The sequence below is a fragment of the Saccopteryx leptura genome, chromosome 5 (assembly GCF_036850995.1).
Source record: "Saccopteryx leptura isolate mSacLep1 chromosome 5, mSacLep1_pri_phased_curated, whole genome shotgun sequence".
Taxonomy (NCBI): domain Eukaryota; kingdom Metazoa; phylum Chordata; class Mammalia; order Chiroptera; family Emballonuridae; genus Saccopteryx; species Saccopteryx leptura.
This window is the reverse complement of record NC_089507.1, coordinates 33,227,992-33,245,524: the sequence shown is the minus strand read 5'-3', so window position 1 is coordinate 33,245,524 and position 17,533 is coordinate 33,227,992.

Here is a 17,533-nt window from a genome sequence, read left to right as displayed (position 1 = left end):
GACTAATACTCTGTTTTTCTAGTGTCAGATGCAATGATCCATTAGCTGACAAATCAGATTATTCCCAAATGAAGATTTGTGTCATTTATAATGGGTAACTATATAATAAAATAAATACTGGAGCAATAAGAGTAATCAACTGGAGAATTACTTTCAGGACCTACTGAGGAACAAACAAAATAAGAAATAACCTAAAAGAAAAGGAAAAAGATGAGCTCAAAATATTTGTCACTAAAATTTTGGTATATTCTCATAAACTTTATGAAGGTATTATTTTACCAAATATACAGATAAAATGAGCAATTAACACATGATAACCATATATTGTAGTTTAAATACAAAATAATTTTTAGAATTTTATACATTACAATCAATAAACAATTCATAAATATTCAAAGTGAAAATCAGAACCAGCATTCTGAAGAGCAGCTATACTCCCAATAATAATAATATCCTTCTGAAACTGTCAAGTAAGAGGAATTTTGCTCACATATATATGTTCATGAACACTTTTTCAGCATATAATGTATAAAAATTTTAGAAATAGTCAATTTAGAATTGAATAGATTTCATGTCAAAGCATTTTAAAGTTCTCTTTACTTACAATCTATCAAAATTTCATTAGGAAAGTGGCCCACCAAATTAAACATTATGCACAAATATTTCAGAACAATTAATGAAGAAAACTATTGTAACATAATTGATCTTTTTATGGATTTTATTAATAAAGGAAACCAAATTTGGTACAAAATCAAAATGTGCTGGGTTTGTTAGATTATTTATAAAGGTTTAGTCAATGTACATAATAATTTTTAGTTTCATAAGTAAAAAGTCTTATCTGAAATGTATTAAAGTATAATCCAGAAACTGAGTAATAGCAGTATGATAAATGTACAGATCTAAAGATTTTCACTAGAAAAATTTTTGTAAAAATAATATAGTTGAATCCATTTAGAAAGTAAAAAAAAAAATAAGACAATATTTAACTTTTCTATCTCAAAGAACTGCTCTATAAAGAGGCTAAGATTACTATAACAAGTCTCATGTTAATGGCACATATACTATACATTTATCTTATAAAGGTATAGCTTTTCACACTTTGCAAAGCACTCCTCTAAACAAGCAATGAAAAGTCAAAGATGAATAAATTTTCATTCTTGTTCTCAAAGAACAAAAGTAGAGCTAATGCTATACATTTTCACATAACTGGATCTAATTTAGAAATATGTAAGTTATAAAGCTAAAAACAATTCCTTTCATAGTTAATAAATAAAAGAACTTACAGGCCCTGGCCGGTTGGCTCAGCGGTAGAGCGTCGGCCTAGCGTGTGGAGGACCCGGGTTCGATTCCCGGCCAGGGCACACAGGAGAAGCGCCCATTTGCTTCTCCACCCCTCCGCCGCGCTTTCCTCTCTGTCTCTCTCTTCCCCTCCCGCAGCTAAGGCTCCATTGGAGCAAAGATGGCCCGGGCGCTGGGGATGGCTCTGTGGCCTCTGCCTCAGGCACTAGAGTGGCTCTGGTCGCAACATGGCGACACCCCAGAGGGGCAGAGCATCGCCCCATGGTGGGCGTGCTGGGTGGATCCCGGTCCGGCGCATGCGGGAGTCTGTCTGACTGTCTCTCCCTGTTTCCAGCTTCAGAAAAAAAATGAAAAAATAAATAAATAAATAAATAATAAAAAAAATTAAAAAAGAACTTACAGCCTGACCAGGTAGTGGAGCAGTGCATAGGGTGTCAGACTGCGACACACAGGACCCAGGTTCAAAATCCAGCTTGAGCACTGCGTTGCTGGCTTGATCGTGACATCATAGACATGACCCCATGATCACTGGCTTGAGTGCAAGGTTGCTGGCTTGAGCAAGGGGTCACTCACTCTGCTTTAACCTCCCTCTTCCCTGTCTAAACACATATGAGAAAGCAATCAATGAACAACTAAGGTGCTGCAACAAAAATGTGGTGCTTCTCATCTCTCTCCCTTCCTGTCTGTCTGTGCCTATCTGTCCCTCTCTCTGTCTTTCCCTGTGTCTCTTTTATGCCTGAGCATTTCCAAAGAAGCTCAATAATGTGGAGATGGAGTCCATTTCAACAACCTTTTTCATCTTCCTGCAGCCTTTTGAATTGCAGCATAACCTACAAAACCTTCAATAGCAGAGGAGTATGAACAGGTTTAAAAGTGACCAAAAAGAGACTAACATAAATAGAATACATGCTGCTTAGTGTGAATTAGTGAAAATTACTATCCTTGAGCAAGGCCAGGGAAAAATGGAGGGCACTGAAGTCCATTAGTACAAGATTGCTTTAAATTTATGCTGATTCTATGTTGTACCCAGTAAGATAGTGAGGTGGCTATATAGACATATGTGATAAACTTGGTCTTAGCCAATTTTAGTTCTAAACTCAGTGCTGTCACATTGAACATTTATTATGGCCTTATTTTTATTCTGAATTTCTGGTTATAGTCAATTTGTATTATCCAGACCAATGGAGAAGTGGCACAGACAAAGCAAATTCAAGAAATGCAAACTTTTTTAATACTTAGTTTTAATACACATGATTATATTCCAACCGTGGCTGAAAATTTCTTATTTATATTTCACTTAGACAAAATTTAAATTATGTGACATTGACTGGAAACATAAATCAACCACGGTAGCCATGAAGGTCCCTGGGAGACAGAGGGAATCCAGTTATTATTGTAGGGTACTCTACAGATTAATTTCAAGGCAGAAAATAGAGCATTTTTTTTTTACCATTAATATCAGCACAAATTCTATTTGTGTGCCAGTTGCAAAAATATTGATTACATGAACAGTACCTTTTAGATTACAAAATTTAAACAGTAGTCTTTTTTACCTGACCAACCTAAACAACCAGCAGCAGATAACTTAAGAAGTTATGCAGCAGCTATAACACAGACCAGTATGAACTTGTTAAGTACTATACGTATGAAAACAATTTATATACACGAATAATGAGAAACACCTGTTAAACACTGTTAGATATTAATTGGATAATAAAAAATAATATTCAAATATGACTGCAACTATATAAATGTTTCTGTGGCACATATGGAGAAAGATGAAAAAGAACTTGATAAGAAAACTAAAACTGAGCTATAGCAGTATTGCTGATGTTTCAGCTTTCCATTAAATGTTTGCATTTTGGGGGGATAGCATACCGCTTAAGATGGGACCCACTAGAAAGAAAGATACAGATATAATTAATCAATGATTTTGTATTCTGAAATATGACTTTACTAAGTAGTAGTTCTTTTATGCTCATAATGCCTTATATCTTAAATTGCGATAGTAATACACATTAAGCAGATATTAATACACTAATGTATGTGTCTTTTTATACAAAATTTTGTTATATACATTTAAAACTATCCAGAGATAACCAGAGTAAATTAATATAAGTAAGTAAAAATGTAGTGCAATTTTGATCAAAGGAAACATAAATGTGACTCAAAAAATTATTTTTTGACTAGTCCTATGTTTGATACTATATTTTGGAAAAGAGATTATTTGGTGAATTACAATCTCTTAAGTATTTCTAAAATGAGTCAGAAGGTAGGGAGATAATTATTAGTTATGGTTATAATGCAAAAGTAAAGATTCACTCATTCATTTTTTCATTCATTCATTCATTCAATTATTTATTTTATTTTTTCATCCATTTAGTTATTTATTACTTGACTGTCCATTTATTGAACAGGTATAGCTGAACAAAAAGCTAGTGCATGAGAGTTATATCCTTGTGTCAGCAAATTTCATGTGACCAAAATTACTATATAACCTCTGAGATATCAAAAAACATCCATATAACTACATTGTATCCTAAATAACATTATATTTAAAATTATTCAGGGAAATTCTTTGCTTAAAACAGCATGAAGAAAGTATATTTTGTAATGCAATGTGTTATTCCTTAATTTATCAACATAGAATATGCATATGAGACATTTTTAAAATATAGGACATTTATTTTTATTGTAAAAAATGCCAGAAAAAAGAAGCAACTTTTCCCCTTAAAAATGCTTTTTTAAAAAAATTTGAGGCCCTGGCCGGTTGGCTCAGTGGTAGAGCGTCGGCCTGGCGTGCAGAGGTCCCAGGTTGGATTCCCGGCCAGGGCACACAGGAGAGGCGCCCATCTGCTTCTCCACCCCTCCCCCTCTCCTTCCTCTCTGTCTCTCTCTTCCCCTCCCGCAGCCGAGGCTCCATTGGAGCAAAAGTTGGCCCGGGCGCTGGGGATGGCTCCTTGGCCTCTGCCCCAGGCGCTAGAGTGGCTCTGGTTGCGACAGAGCGACGCCCCGGATGGGCAGAGCATCGCCCCTTGGTGGGTGTGCTGGGTGGATCCCGGTCGGGCGCATGCAGGAGTCTGTCTGACTGCCTCCCCGTTTCCAGCTTCAGAAAAATACAAAATAAATAAATAAATAAATAAATAAATAAATAAAAAATTGAGTATATCATCACAAACTTAATGGCTTAAAAAACATTTTTTAAAAAAATTCTAAATATCAAAAGTATGACAGGGGTCTTATTGGGCTAAAATCAAAGTCAGAGGGCCACTTTCTTTCTGAAGACACTAAGTGATACTTCATTTCCTTGCCTTTTTCATACTCTAAAAACCTCCCATCCTTGACTCATGGCCCTTTTCCCCATCTTGAAATCCAACAGTGATGTATTTCTCCGATCTTCTTCTGTCTCATATCTCTGTCAAAGACTGAAAAAGCCCTCTGTCTTTAACAATTCATGTCATTTAATTGAGTCCACTCAGAGGTCCCCAAACTTTTTACACAGGGGGCTGCCGCGGACCAGCGCGGCTCCAAATAACGGTGCAGAATTGAGGAAACACACTTGTCAGAACAAAATCGATGGGACCGGGAGGACTCCTCAAACTGCCTGGCAGCATCTGAGTGCCTCACAGCCCCAGTTCGCTTTATTATATGGACCTATGCAAATCAAGGACCCTGATACAAAGTTGCACATCAAAGGCTAAGACAGGAACTCTCCCAAGGCAAAAACAGGATACATTAGTGAAATTTACAAACATCTGAAACAAACAAAGAGTCAGAGGAAGGGCGTGTATATTGCTTCCTGCAACCCAAGGAAACAAGTGGAGTGGGTGCAAACACTCAGCACAAAGCCAAATGTGGAGATGGAGGGGGTAGAACTTAGCCCCCTGACAAACCTTGAATCTATAATGGCTTTTTGCCATTAACGGTCCACAACATATCCCCCTTTTCTTTCTAATTTGTGTGCTGAGATTTGCACTCATCTGATTTTCTAATTTGGAGGCAGATGGAAAAAATACAGAAAAAACACAAAATTAGTATAGCCAATGCTAACAGATACCCAAAACAAGTATACCAATACATCACAGTGATCAAAGCCTTTAAGCAAACTCTTTAAGCTAATACAACAAGAATCTATAAAAGAGTAATGTCCTTAAAGTGTTCACCAAGTCGAAGTTGGCATCAACACCATTCCAAGTCTCTGCAAATGCAACCCAACTCCAGTTCAGTCCATCAAAAACTGTCACAGGAGCAGGAGTCCAGGAAAAGTCCACATTCAGGAGAAGTCCTCATGGCACTAGAATTTCTGTCACACTTCCACACTCTGCAGTTAGCATCAAAGTCCCAATGACTGCTACTCCCAGCTGGCAATGACCCAGGTAGACTGGAAAAGCCATCTGCAGCACGCGTGAAGACGGAGCTTCCGTTTTCCTCAAACTGGAAAGATGAACCCAGGGGTCCTATACTGGAGCTTTACAGCCATGGGATGGTGAGGAGAACCTTGGGATACACTAAGCTGGGTGGCAGAGGTAAATTTGTAAGTTGGCAAAAAAGGAGCTCTGAATTAGGAGTAGGCCCTAGCCTAAAATACGAATGGGCATTGAGGCAGGAGGAATAAAGGAAAGACTATATATTAATCAAAGCACAGAAAACAGGACTATCAATACCCACAACAGAGATCTTCGAGGGAAGAATAAAAAACCTGAATATTCAGGCAAGACCTTGTTAAATGGCCCTTGTGTAAATGAGACCAGTCTACCGGCTACTTGGAAAAAATACCCCAGGCTCATCCACAGTGTCGTAGAAGGGGCCGACGGCCCTGGGCACCTTTTAGCCTTCAGTGGCAAATCCCAGTATTCTGGGCAAGGTTAAGTCACAAGTGGCTGGAGCAGGGCTAGAAGAGACTGAACCCTCCCTTAGAGGAGCGAGGGGGAAGCCTACCTTCCAGTGTGTCCCTTCTTCCTCACAGCAAAGGCATGTAAGCCTGGCAGGCTTTGGCTCAAATGACCATCCTTTCCACTATTGAAGCAGGGCCCTGATGAAGTTCCAGTTTGGAGCGTTGGAGCCTCTGAGGGCGTATGCCAAGAGCTAGTATTTTACCTGATCTCCTTTGGGCTTTTTTGGTCTCTTGGTACCTTAAAAGCCATGCTCAGAAGATCTCGCTGAGGGGCTTGAGAGTCCCTATCTGCCTATATATCTGGAGCTATTCAGAAAAGAACAAAACAGTGTTATTAGCTGGAATCAAATAAAAATAAAAAAAGGGTAGTAGTTTGCAGGACAAAAAATTTGGCATCTCTTGTACATCAGCATTCAAAAGAAACTGTTTGAAGTAAAAAGTGTAACAGGGTAGACCTGCAGGAGCTCCAGGACATGACTTCCCCCCCCCCTTTCTTATTATTTACAATTGAATCTTCAAGCAAATGTTAAGCACACTTTTCAATATTTTGACTTCAAATATTGCAAGAAATTCTTGACTTTGTTAACTTTTAACAAAAATAGAGTAAATGCACCTTCAAGCAACATTCCCACACTTATCAAAACACCCCCTAAATATTAATTAACAGGTACCTTAAAGAGTACATATCAAAACTGAAAAATCCCAGTGTGATCTTCATTATTCTCCTATAGTAAAAAAAAAAAAAATCTTTACACTTTTATTATGTAAATTTATGCTGCTTCAAGCCTTTCACTTGCAGCCTGGAGCAGCCTGGCCAAACCAGCAAGTCTTTTGGATCCAAAATGAGCGCGCTTTACTTGTTCCAAACAAAATTTTATTTATGTAGGGAAATGAAATTATCCCCATTTTGTTTTCAATACTAGAGCCGGCACTTCCAAAACTATTATCATCATTACCTTTCATGTAAGGACTTAATTCAGGCCTTATAAACAAAAACACTTAGACATTATACAAAGATTTCACATACAATCACACAAATCAAGAGTAAAACCCGGGGTTTTAGAGATTAAACTATGGCCTGCTTGATCTTAAGTAGGCCTACCTTAATAGGAACGTAATAAGGATATATATTAAACAGAGATCTCTCTCAAAAAATCTCAAGATGGCCGTATGAGATTTCTGTTCAGCAATACCCAAATCAGGCCCCCCTTTTGTCCTCTTTTCAAGCAATGGAGCAGAAAAGAAATAAATTGATTTAAAACATTTAAAAAATTAGATAATAATTGAGAAAGGGAAGAGAGTATAGTAAAATAAGTCTTATGAAATTGCTCTTGTGAAGTGAGTCTCTCATCTAGAATCATGGTGCCTCACCAGTCGTTCAGGGATCCACCGAGGAGCTTCAGCAGACCTAGGAAAAACACACACATATCCTCGGCCCCATAAGAGAACAGGGTCTGGCCCTTGCCAGATTCCTGTGAGCGAGTCCCTCCATCGCACTTCAGGGAAGGCTTTCCTTGCAGGGTTCCAGAGTCTCTCTGCTGCTGAATGACCCTGTACGTCAGTATTCAAAAAACTTAAAGTAAAAAAAGCATGACAAAGAAGATTTGCGGGAGTTTCCTAATACTTAAGTTGCTATTTGACTCCTAACTCTGAACACACCTCACAATGCACTATCCAAATCAGTAAGTCTTAAGGATCTACATTCTATTCTACTTAAATTTAAATGAGCGCTCCTTACAAGTTCTAAAAACATTTTATTTTTTCTAAATATTAGAGCCAGCATTTCCAACCTTTGCATGCAAAAAAACCTTAATTCAGGCCTTAAAAACAGACACATTTTGACAACATTAAACAAAGACTAAACAGAAACAAGAATTAGATGAACCAGACAAACCAGAGAGAAACCCGGGATTTCAGAGCACATCCAGATTAGAAAGATGCCTGCCTGTTATTAGTCAGGGCATTTTCTGACAGAGGGACTGAAGGATGTGACTAAACAAAATCTCCCCGAGAAAATTTGCTCTCGGCAGCTGCTGGGATATTTCCTATAGTCAGATCCAACACAGGTCCCCTGCCTCAACCTCCAGGCAAAGAACAAGAAAGAAACAAAATGATAGCTCAGAGGATTGTAGCCAAAACATTAAAGAAAATCAGACCATGACAGGAAAAGCTGTAACTTTCCTAGTACCTGAATCTCCTATCCATTCTCAAATTCTATAGTTGCTGTAACCGGTGGCTCAGGTTGACTATGCTGAGATTTTTCTCCTACCTCAACAGCCCCTTCATGAAAGTCCAACTTCCACAGCAAATAATTACCACCAGAGAGACAAGCACAAGCAATCACCTTCCAGTCATTTTGGGGAAGAGTCTTTGCCCTAATAGAATCTAATAAAACAAGTGAAAAAGGGGCAGTAGGACCATACTGAACACAAGCAAGTTTAAGCTCTTTCAGAGTTCTAAAAGGTACAGGTTCATGTTCTCGCACTAGTCTCCCTGTATCATCCTGTATTTCTACAACAGGAAAATGGGTAAAGCCATCATTTATTGTTTCCCCTACATTTCGAGCCTGGTAATCAGCCTGATAAGGGAACGGAGGAGCAGAGGGTTGAATGTAGGAAGGAGCTGAGGGCAGCGGAGGCCCCGCAGCTAAGGCAGCCATAGCCACGGATTTTTCATCCCCCCTGTCATCCTCAGACTCCAAGTTATCCTCGTTTTCACATCCCTCTGTTTCCAGCTCACCCTGATACTCTTCAGACAACGATTTGTCTTCATACGGAAACATTTCTACATAAAGGTCCCTTATTTTTTACCCTATCTGTCCCATAATCTTTTACTCCCAACTACACTTTCCCCAAAAACTTTCTTTACTCACTGTGCGCACTTCACTTTGGGGAGTTCCGTCACCTTCCTTCAGTTTTAGTTTCCTCGTACTCATACTCAAGTCTTCTGTTCAGGCGCCACTTGCCGCGGACCAGCGCGGCTCCAAATAACGGTGCGGAATTGAGGAAACACACTTGTCAGAACAAAATCGATGGGACCGGGAGGACTCCTCAAACTGCCTGGCAGCATCTGAGTGCCTCACAGCCCCAGTTCGCTTTATTATATGGACCTATGCAAATCAAGGACCCTGATACAAAGTTGCACATCAAAGGCTAAGACAGGAACTCTCCCAAGGCAAAAACAGGATACATTAGTGAAATTTACAAACATCTGAAACAAACAAAGAGTCAGAGGAAGGGCGTGTATATTGCTTCCTGCAACCCAAGGAAACAAGTGGAGTGGGTGCAAACACTCAGCACAAAGCCAAATGTGGAGATGGAGGGGGTAGAACTTAGCCCCCTGACAAACCTCAAGTCTATAATGGCTTTTTGCCATTAACGGTCCACAACAGGGGGCCAGTTCACTTCCCTCAGACCGTTGGAGGACCGCCACATACAGTGCTCCTCTCACTTCACTGACCACCAATGAAAGAGGTGCCCCTTCCGGGAGTGCAGGGGGGGGGGGCGCGGATAAATGGCCTCAGGGGGCCACATGCGGCCCGCGGGCCGTAGTTTGGGCACGCCTGCATGTCAAGGTCAGTAAACTTAATCATATTTTAATATCCCTTTTTTGCTTTGTAAGATAATATATCTGCAGGTTGCAAAGATAGAGCGTGGGTGTCTCTAAGGGACGTGCATTATTCCACCCCCCCTCAAGGGATAACACAGAAGAATTGAGATGATGGCTCTTTGGAGAACTGGGCATTTTATCTTGATCTGGAAGTGTACCCAACCACTGCAGAAGGGACTCGTGTAGACACAAAAAAGTCCTTTGGATAATGGAGTCTACTGTATTTTAACAACTATCTGCTTTTGCATAAGCTTTCATATATAGTAGCCATTAATTCTTATTTGTTTTCAAAATACTCTGACATTTCTTGAGTGTGGTTATGAATGTATATTCTTTATCTATAAAGTTAGCATTCTGTCAAATTGATGTCTGTCTGAGGGAGGAAAAAAGATGTTTCATTACAGGTCTGGTATAAAGAGCAGGCGTTTCTTTACATTGTAAGTTCAAAGTGAAGACTTTTTATTTTTTAAATTTCTTAATTTAAAAATGCTCTGAATACTCCCCATGGATTAGAAAAGACACTGACTGTTCTTTTCCTCTACAAATTATTTTGCAAGTCCTGTGTGCATGTCATGTATACCAGTACTCCCTCTTCTCTATGCAACAGAAAACACATGTCACAATGCTCGTGTGCCTTGTTTGGATATGTAAATTGCGCACTACCTCGTCCTAGGAACTCCATGTATATGGGCTGTGTAAATTTGTATGCTTGGTTATTACCAAATTTCAGCAAGTGACTATATGTATTTGGAATGTAAATACTAATACTACAACAGTTTTCTCATAAAGGAAGAAGAGACATAGTTTAAATTCAAAAGTACAATATTGACTGGTGGATTTCCTGTCCAAAGTCACTGTTCATGTATTAAAAACCCTTTTGTTTTCACTCAACTAGAAATTATTAAATGTCGGTGTTACAGTAATATAATGCTTTAGTACTTAAATATATAGAAATGTAAAAATATATAGAAATAAGTTAGGACATAGTATGAAAAATCATTTAGACAAATGAATAAGGCTATGCCTTCTTGGCAAGAGCTAACCTACTATGTAGAGATATGATAGGCAAGGCCCAGTCAGTATATGTGTGAAACAATATGTAAGTAGAAAAAGATCCCTGAGAGGAACTCCCTAAAAGTGGCTTAATGTGATAATTCTGTAGATTGACACCTGTTAGAAGGCATATGCCAGAAAGGGTACTAAATCTGAGGGGCCCCCAGCTGCAGTTAGTCGTCCAGATTCCAACACTGAACGTGGACTGTTCCATGCTGCTCTGACCAAGGACTACTGGGAGGAGCATGCTAATGGAGCCTCATTAAGCTGTACCAGGCATGTTGTAGGATCTGTGAGTAATAAATTGCCTGTGTGATTCTTGCAAGTAACTTGTATGTCGGTCGTGTCTTTCCTCCAGTGGCAATTGGTCTCGATGGTGACTGGTTTCTGTACCTATAAGTAGAATCCTCATCGCTGTCTCGAGTAGTCTCGAAGAGGCTGCCACTCTGCTGTGAAGCAGGAGTGTCCTACTGCATGGGGAAGTCGAATCAGGTTCACCTGATCTATGTAGAGTTTGGGCTCTAGTAGGACACAGAGCTACTGCAACTTTCATAATTTTGAATGAAAAATTTTAAAACTACTCTGGAAAAGTTTGAGGATTTCTTATAAAATTATATACATATGCACTTAACATATGACCCAGCAATCTAACATTTATATGTAGAAGAGTGAAATTAAAGTTATTTTTATAGGAGACTATAAACAAGGTTTATACCATCTTTATTCCTAACCACCAAAAAAACTGGCAATCATTAAAATGTACTTTATTAAGTGAATCAATAAAGAAACCGGTACATTCATCCAATAGAAAGCTTAGTCTACATGAACAAAATGAGCTGTCAATAACATGTAACATGTGGGTGAGTCTGAAAGGCATTATATTGAATGAATGAAAATATGTTGTCTCCACATGTTATATACTGTATGATTTCATTTTCTATGACAATCTAGAAAAAAAACCCTACAGGAACAAAGTGTTAGAGATTACGGTGGGAGAGTGACTACAAAATGAAAGCAAAAGGGAATTTTTGGAGGGAGTGGAAATGTTTTGTATACGGACTATGCTGGTGTTTATACAAATCTCTATAAACTCAAATAACTGCACAGCTCAAAATGTTAATGTCACTGCATGTTCCAAGATAACAAGGTGCTCTGCATTCCGCATCACTCTGCGTGTCCATATTGAGAGCACAGCCACCTTCTCTAATGTTGCCAGCCGCCATTCAGGGTGGAGAGATTTTAAAAAGAAAAGAATCCTTCACTCAGAATGTTATACATGTCATTTTTGCTTACATATTCTTAAGGAAAAAAAAGGTCATATGGTCATGTCTCATTCAAAGTTTCTGGGAAGTTTAATAGATTTGACACTGGAAAGAGACAAATGGATTATTGAGAATATCTAATTGTGAAAAAATGGAAATAGTCAAAGTAGATACCCTATTGTATTCTACCATTCAAGAAATGTTTTCTTGCCCTGGCCGGTTGGCTCAGCAGTAGAGCGTCGGCCTGGCGTGCGGGGGACCCGGGTTCGATTCCTGGCCAGGGCACATAGGAGAAGCACCCATTTGCTTCTCCACCCCCACCCCCCTCCTTCCTCTCTGTCTCTCTCTTCCCCTCCCGCAGCAAAGGCTCCATTGGAGCAAAGATGGCCCGGGCGCTGGGGATGGCTCCTTGGCCAATGCCCCAGGCGCTAGAGTGGCTCTGGTCGAGGCAGAGCGACCCCCCCACCCCCCCACCCCCCGGAGGGGCAGAGCATCGCCCCCTGGTGGGCAGAGCGTCGCCCCTGGTGGGTGTGCCGGGTGGATCCCGGTGGGGTGCATGCGGGAGTCTGTCTGAATGTCTCTCCCCGTTTCCAGCTTCAGAAAAAAAAAAAAAAAAAAAAAAGGAAATGTTTTCTTTAATGCATCTCTTTATTTGGGAATGGGAATGCAGAGGGGTCTGGCCACTTGTCAGAATACAAGTGCACATTAGCACTGTTTGTAAGCAGAAATCGGTGGGTGCTTTGTGATGAGGACTACATGTTTGTTCATGACTCACACTGCAATGATCATCGCTCTGGAGCAGGAACAAGCTTGGACTAGCTTCAAAATCTTCTTTTATTAACTAAAAATTAGTATTCTTACCCTACTTCCTGAAATAAAGAATTATTTTAAGTGAAATATGGAGATAACAGTAAAACTAAGTAGAAACTATTCAATATTATGCATTATGGGGGTTAGTAATCAATAGTTAATTATATGATTATAATTTTAGTTACTATAATCTTAAAAACTGCATAGTGCTTAAAGTTACAAGCAATTTTACCTATGTAACTTCTCCATATACCAAAAAACTAAATGCAATTTTTCTTTCTTTAAAAGCAGATCGTTTTGGGGAGATTTTTTACTTCTAAGCCCAACTAGAGAAAGTTTTTTGATTTCCTTACAGAAACATCCTTTCAATTTGGACCCTAATAAACATTCTCTTTTAATAATGTATATTTACTTTCTAAGGATGCTTATCAGTTCTCTTTGGCTGCTGAATAATGGTATTTATGGTATTTATATCTATAATTTTAAAAAGTCAATTTTCTTTCCTCTTTGCTAACCAAAACCCTGTGCTCTTATAAAGGATTTTCCAGTAATTAGAAATTGAGAGATTACATAAGGACAAGCAAATTATAAAACTGTATGTTTTTGAAAAATGATAGTTGGAAGAGATCAAACTTCTTTTTAAAAGAATATAATAGCATTGATAAAACTCACAAAGAAATAAAACATTTTTAGAATGATTTTCCTATAGGCTTTGAACAGCTAACATTACAAAATATTTGCAAGTCTTCTTTGTATCTACCAGAACTGAACAATAAAGGTGATAAGTTGGTTCGTGTACTATATAAAACCACTGACCTGAAATGCAATAGTACAACTCAGCTTTGCCTTAAATAATGTTACTTTTGTGTCTTTTTCTTTCTCTGTAAGATTGATTTCTTAAAGTATGACAGTGTTAGCTTTATAAAAATACTGCTGGCTTATTCCTAGAATAAGTCTTTAAATAGGATCCTAAGGAAAATCAATTTCATGAATAAGAGATCCAGATAACGTTTTTCTTAGCTGTTTTTTTTTTATCTACTGTCACCCACTGTGTATTACAACTAAAATAAGAAATCTCCATCAACATAATCAAATATCACTTCTAACATACATCATGTAGGTCAGTAATTGCTTTTTTATTAAAGATCAAATCATCCAGCTTAGATATTACAGAACACATACAATGCACAAAGAATAAATTCTAAATATGTGGTTAAATACATTTTTCAAAAACCATACCTTGAATGTATCAGATGCAAAGTGTTCCAAAGTCCATTAAGACAAAGACCTGAAGAGTGATGACTTAAGCTGTTTAATGATTTTAAATGTTGGTTTTTGCTTTGTGTTGAGCCACATGGTATTATCATGTTTAACCATGACAACTCTAATCCAGAAGTTGACTTTCTATTTCTCCCTAACATCCTGACCTACCTGTCACTATTGGTTGAACTTAATAGAGTATTCAGAAGAAACCCCATTATCCTCTCCCTTTCTCTGATAGACTTTAGAAATGACCAAATCCTCCATGAAGGTATAAAATTATGCCAGTTTTCCATAATATTATACATTTAATCCTTAGCATAGGTAATGAATAAATAGTTGCTGAATGAATTAAGTACATACTTCTCTGTGGGTATTCATATAAACAAACACAAAAGTTTTCAACTGTTTACCAATATTGACTCAGCTCACCTTTGCATGGAAATGGATATAATTCTATATAGGGATATGTGCCACAGTGACATTCTAGGTCTGCTAGAATTAGTGTCAGTTCAGACCCAGTGTCCAGTAGTACCTGAACAGTCTGATTATTTTCTCCCCAATACACAGTTATACTGATAGAATACTTATGTCCTTTTGGGAAACACTAGGAGAAAGATTAATGGTATCCTCTTTTTGCACCAGAGTCCTTTCTCAAGGGGATCTGGTCTCCCCCTATTTCAAGGAGCTCTGGGTTTCTTTCAGGACACACACATAGAAACTTTCAGGTTATTTTTTTTCATGCTTGAGCAGGGAATTTAAATCCCCAAGCTCATCTTTTTCTTACTTTCCTTTGTCCAACCACATTAGGAACAACTAACCAATCTCATTACATTCATTAGCTTTCCACAGATGTTCAAAAGTGTATATACACAGTCACCCAGTTTCCTGCTCCTTATAAGTGGTTGTTTAGAAATATCCAATAAAGACATTTTGTGAAAATGTATTAGCAGATTACATCATGGACTATCATTGGTCTTTCTATACTGCAGATAGATTCATTAGTATTTTAAATCTAATCAGATTATAAAGTCAATTACCAAAACCCCAGAAGCAATGCAGAACCACTCGTAATATAAAAATCTTGGATCTCCAGAGATATAAAATTACTAGAAGCTGTGTGTGTTTGTGTGTGTGTGTGTGTGTGTGTGTGTGTGTGTGTGTGTGTGTGTGTGTGTATGCCTGAGAAATCCCAAAATCTGCAGCCAGCAAGATGGAGAGACTTAGGAGAGGCCATAGTATAATTCCTGTCTGAATAATTGGCAGGACAGGATCAATGTCTGTCAAGCAGATGGAAAGGGAGAGAATGGGAGGTAGAGAGGAATTCTGATTTGCTGGAGGGTCAGCCCTTTTGTTATTTTCTGGCCTTCAATGAATTGGATGAGGGCCATTCACATCAGGGAGGAAAATCTGTTTATTCAGTCTACCAATTCAAATGTTAATTTCAACTAAAACACTCTCATAGACACACACAAAATAATGTTTGACCAAATATTCAGAAATCTTATTAGCTATTCAAGTTGATACATAAAATTAACAATCACAGCTACTGTTTTTTAAAATGGTCATTACTACAATATTGATATTCACTTCAACTGTACTCATTTAGAAAAGTATTATATCCCCCCTTTCCTAATCTCTAGAAAAACTTTTAATATATTCTCTTAGGATTAACTTCAATTTTATTGGAAACTGTATCTGATAGTTTTGGACCCCTCTGGGAAAGGGTTGTTTAATCTTTGTCTGTTGTTTGCCTCTACCTTTTGAATCATTATTAAATTTTAGAGTTGGAAGAAATCTATCACCAGAGTCTATGTTGACATTTAAACCTTTGTAGTAAAAAAGATTGGTGGCAGCTGTAGGATTATCTTTCCGACCCATGAATTATATTGACTGAGGCAGTATTTGGCAAGAAAAGGGATGAGTTTGAAAATATGATGTTGATTTGATGCTATAAACAGTTTCCTATGCATCCTTGGTATGAAATGGTAAAAGTCTTTAAGACATTACAATAGGCAAATCTTATCAATAGAATCAAGAGTAAATGACTTGAAACCCAGGGGAATTGGCCAAGGAGAAATTGGAGAATGCCAAGCAAAAGAAAATTTAGCTACCATTATTTTATGAATATTACTAATATACATTCTGAACACTAAAAAATTAGATTTCTATAGGACCGTGCCATGTTCATAGAGGAAGATTATATAATTACTCATGAAGTAACTCAACTACAACCTTTAAGTACCTCAAATATAGGTAACTAGAGCCATAATCAAGAAACCCTGAAATCCACATTGCATTCTGTTAAATAGCAGAGGCATTCTATAGAGGAACTTGCAGATGCCTAAAAAATTTCTGCTAGCATGTAGTCTAAGAATAAATGATCAGGAGGGTATAGCACTAATTTTAAATGCTGCAAAATAGTATACTATTTGAGTGTTAGTCAGGGTCATCTAGAGAAACAGAACCAACAGGATGTGTATGTAAGTTTTATTTTAAGGACTTGGCTCACATAATTGTAGATGCTTAGTAAATGCAAAATCTTAACCGCAGGCCAGCAAACTAGAGACCCAGGGAAGAGTTGTATAATACATGCTGGCAGAATTTCTTTGTGCTCAGAAAAGGTCATTCTCTGTTCTGTTGAGACCTTCCATTGATTGATTGATCACCCCCACCCTCCACATCATAGAGGATAATCGGCGCACACACAGAGAGAATTGTGATGTCTTTCTCTTCTTCGTAAAGAAACTAGCCTTATTGGATTAAAGCTCCATTTTTATGAACTCACTTAGCCTTTTTTACCTCCTTATAAGGCTTATTTCCAAATACAGTCACATTAGGAGCTAGGGCTTCAACATATAAGTTTAGAGGGGAAGGACACTATTCACTTCATAGCAGTAGATGCTAAGGATTAAACAAGGTGGTTCTCTTGATTGCTTCATCTGTAACTTGTATGGTAAAACAGCTCAAGGGGTATAACCTACTAAGGGTGGTTAGTGTATTATCATAGACTTGGCAAATGTCTTCTTTCAGTTTTCTATCTCAAAGGTTCCAAAGGCACAGTATGCATTTTCTTGGAATGATAGTCAATATATATTTATAATTTTGCCATGAGTTAATTTAAATTTGAGAGCATATTATTATAATCTGGAACTGAAATATCCAAATTTGATCATTTTAATTACTTAGTACAATATATTAATAATTATCTCCTTAGGGAATAGGGTAAGACATGTTAAGGACACTAGGCACCCATGTGACCACATGACAAATAGAGACTGCTTAACTTTATTGCAAGTAACCAAATTAGGGCTAGCCACAAGGAAAGCAGTTCTATTACCAAGTA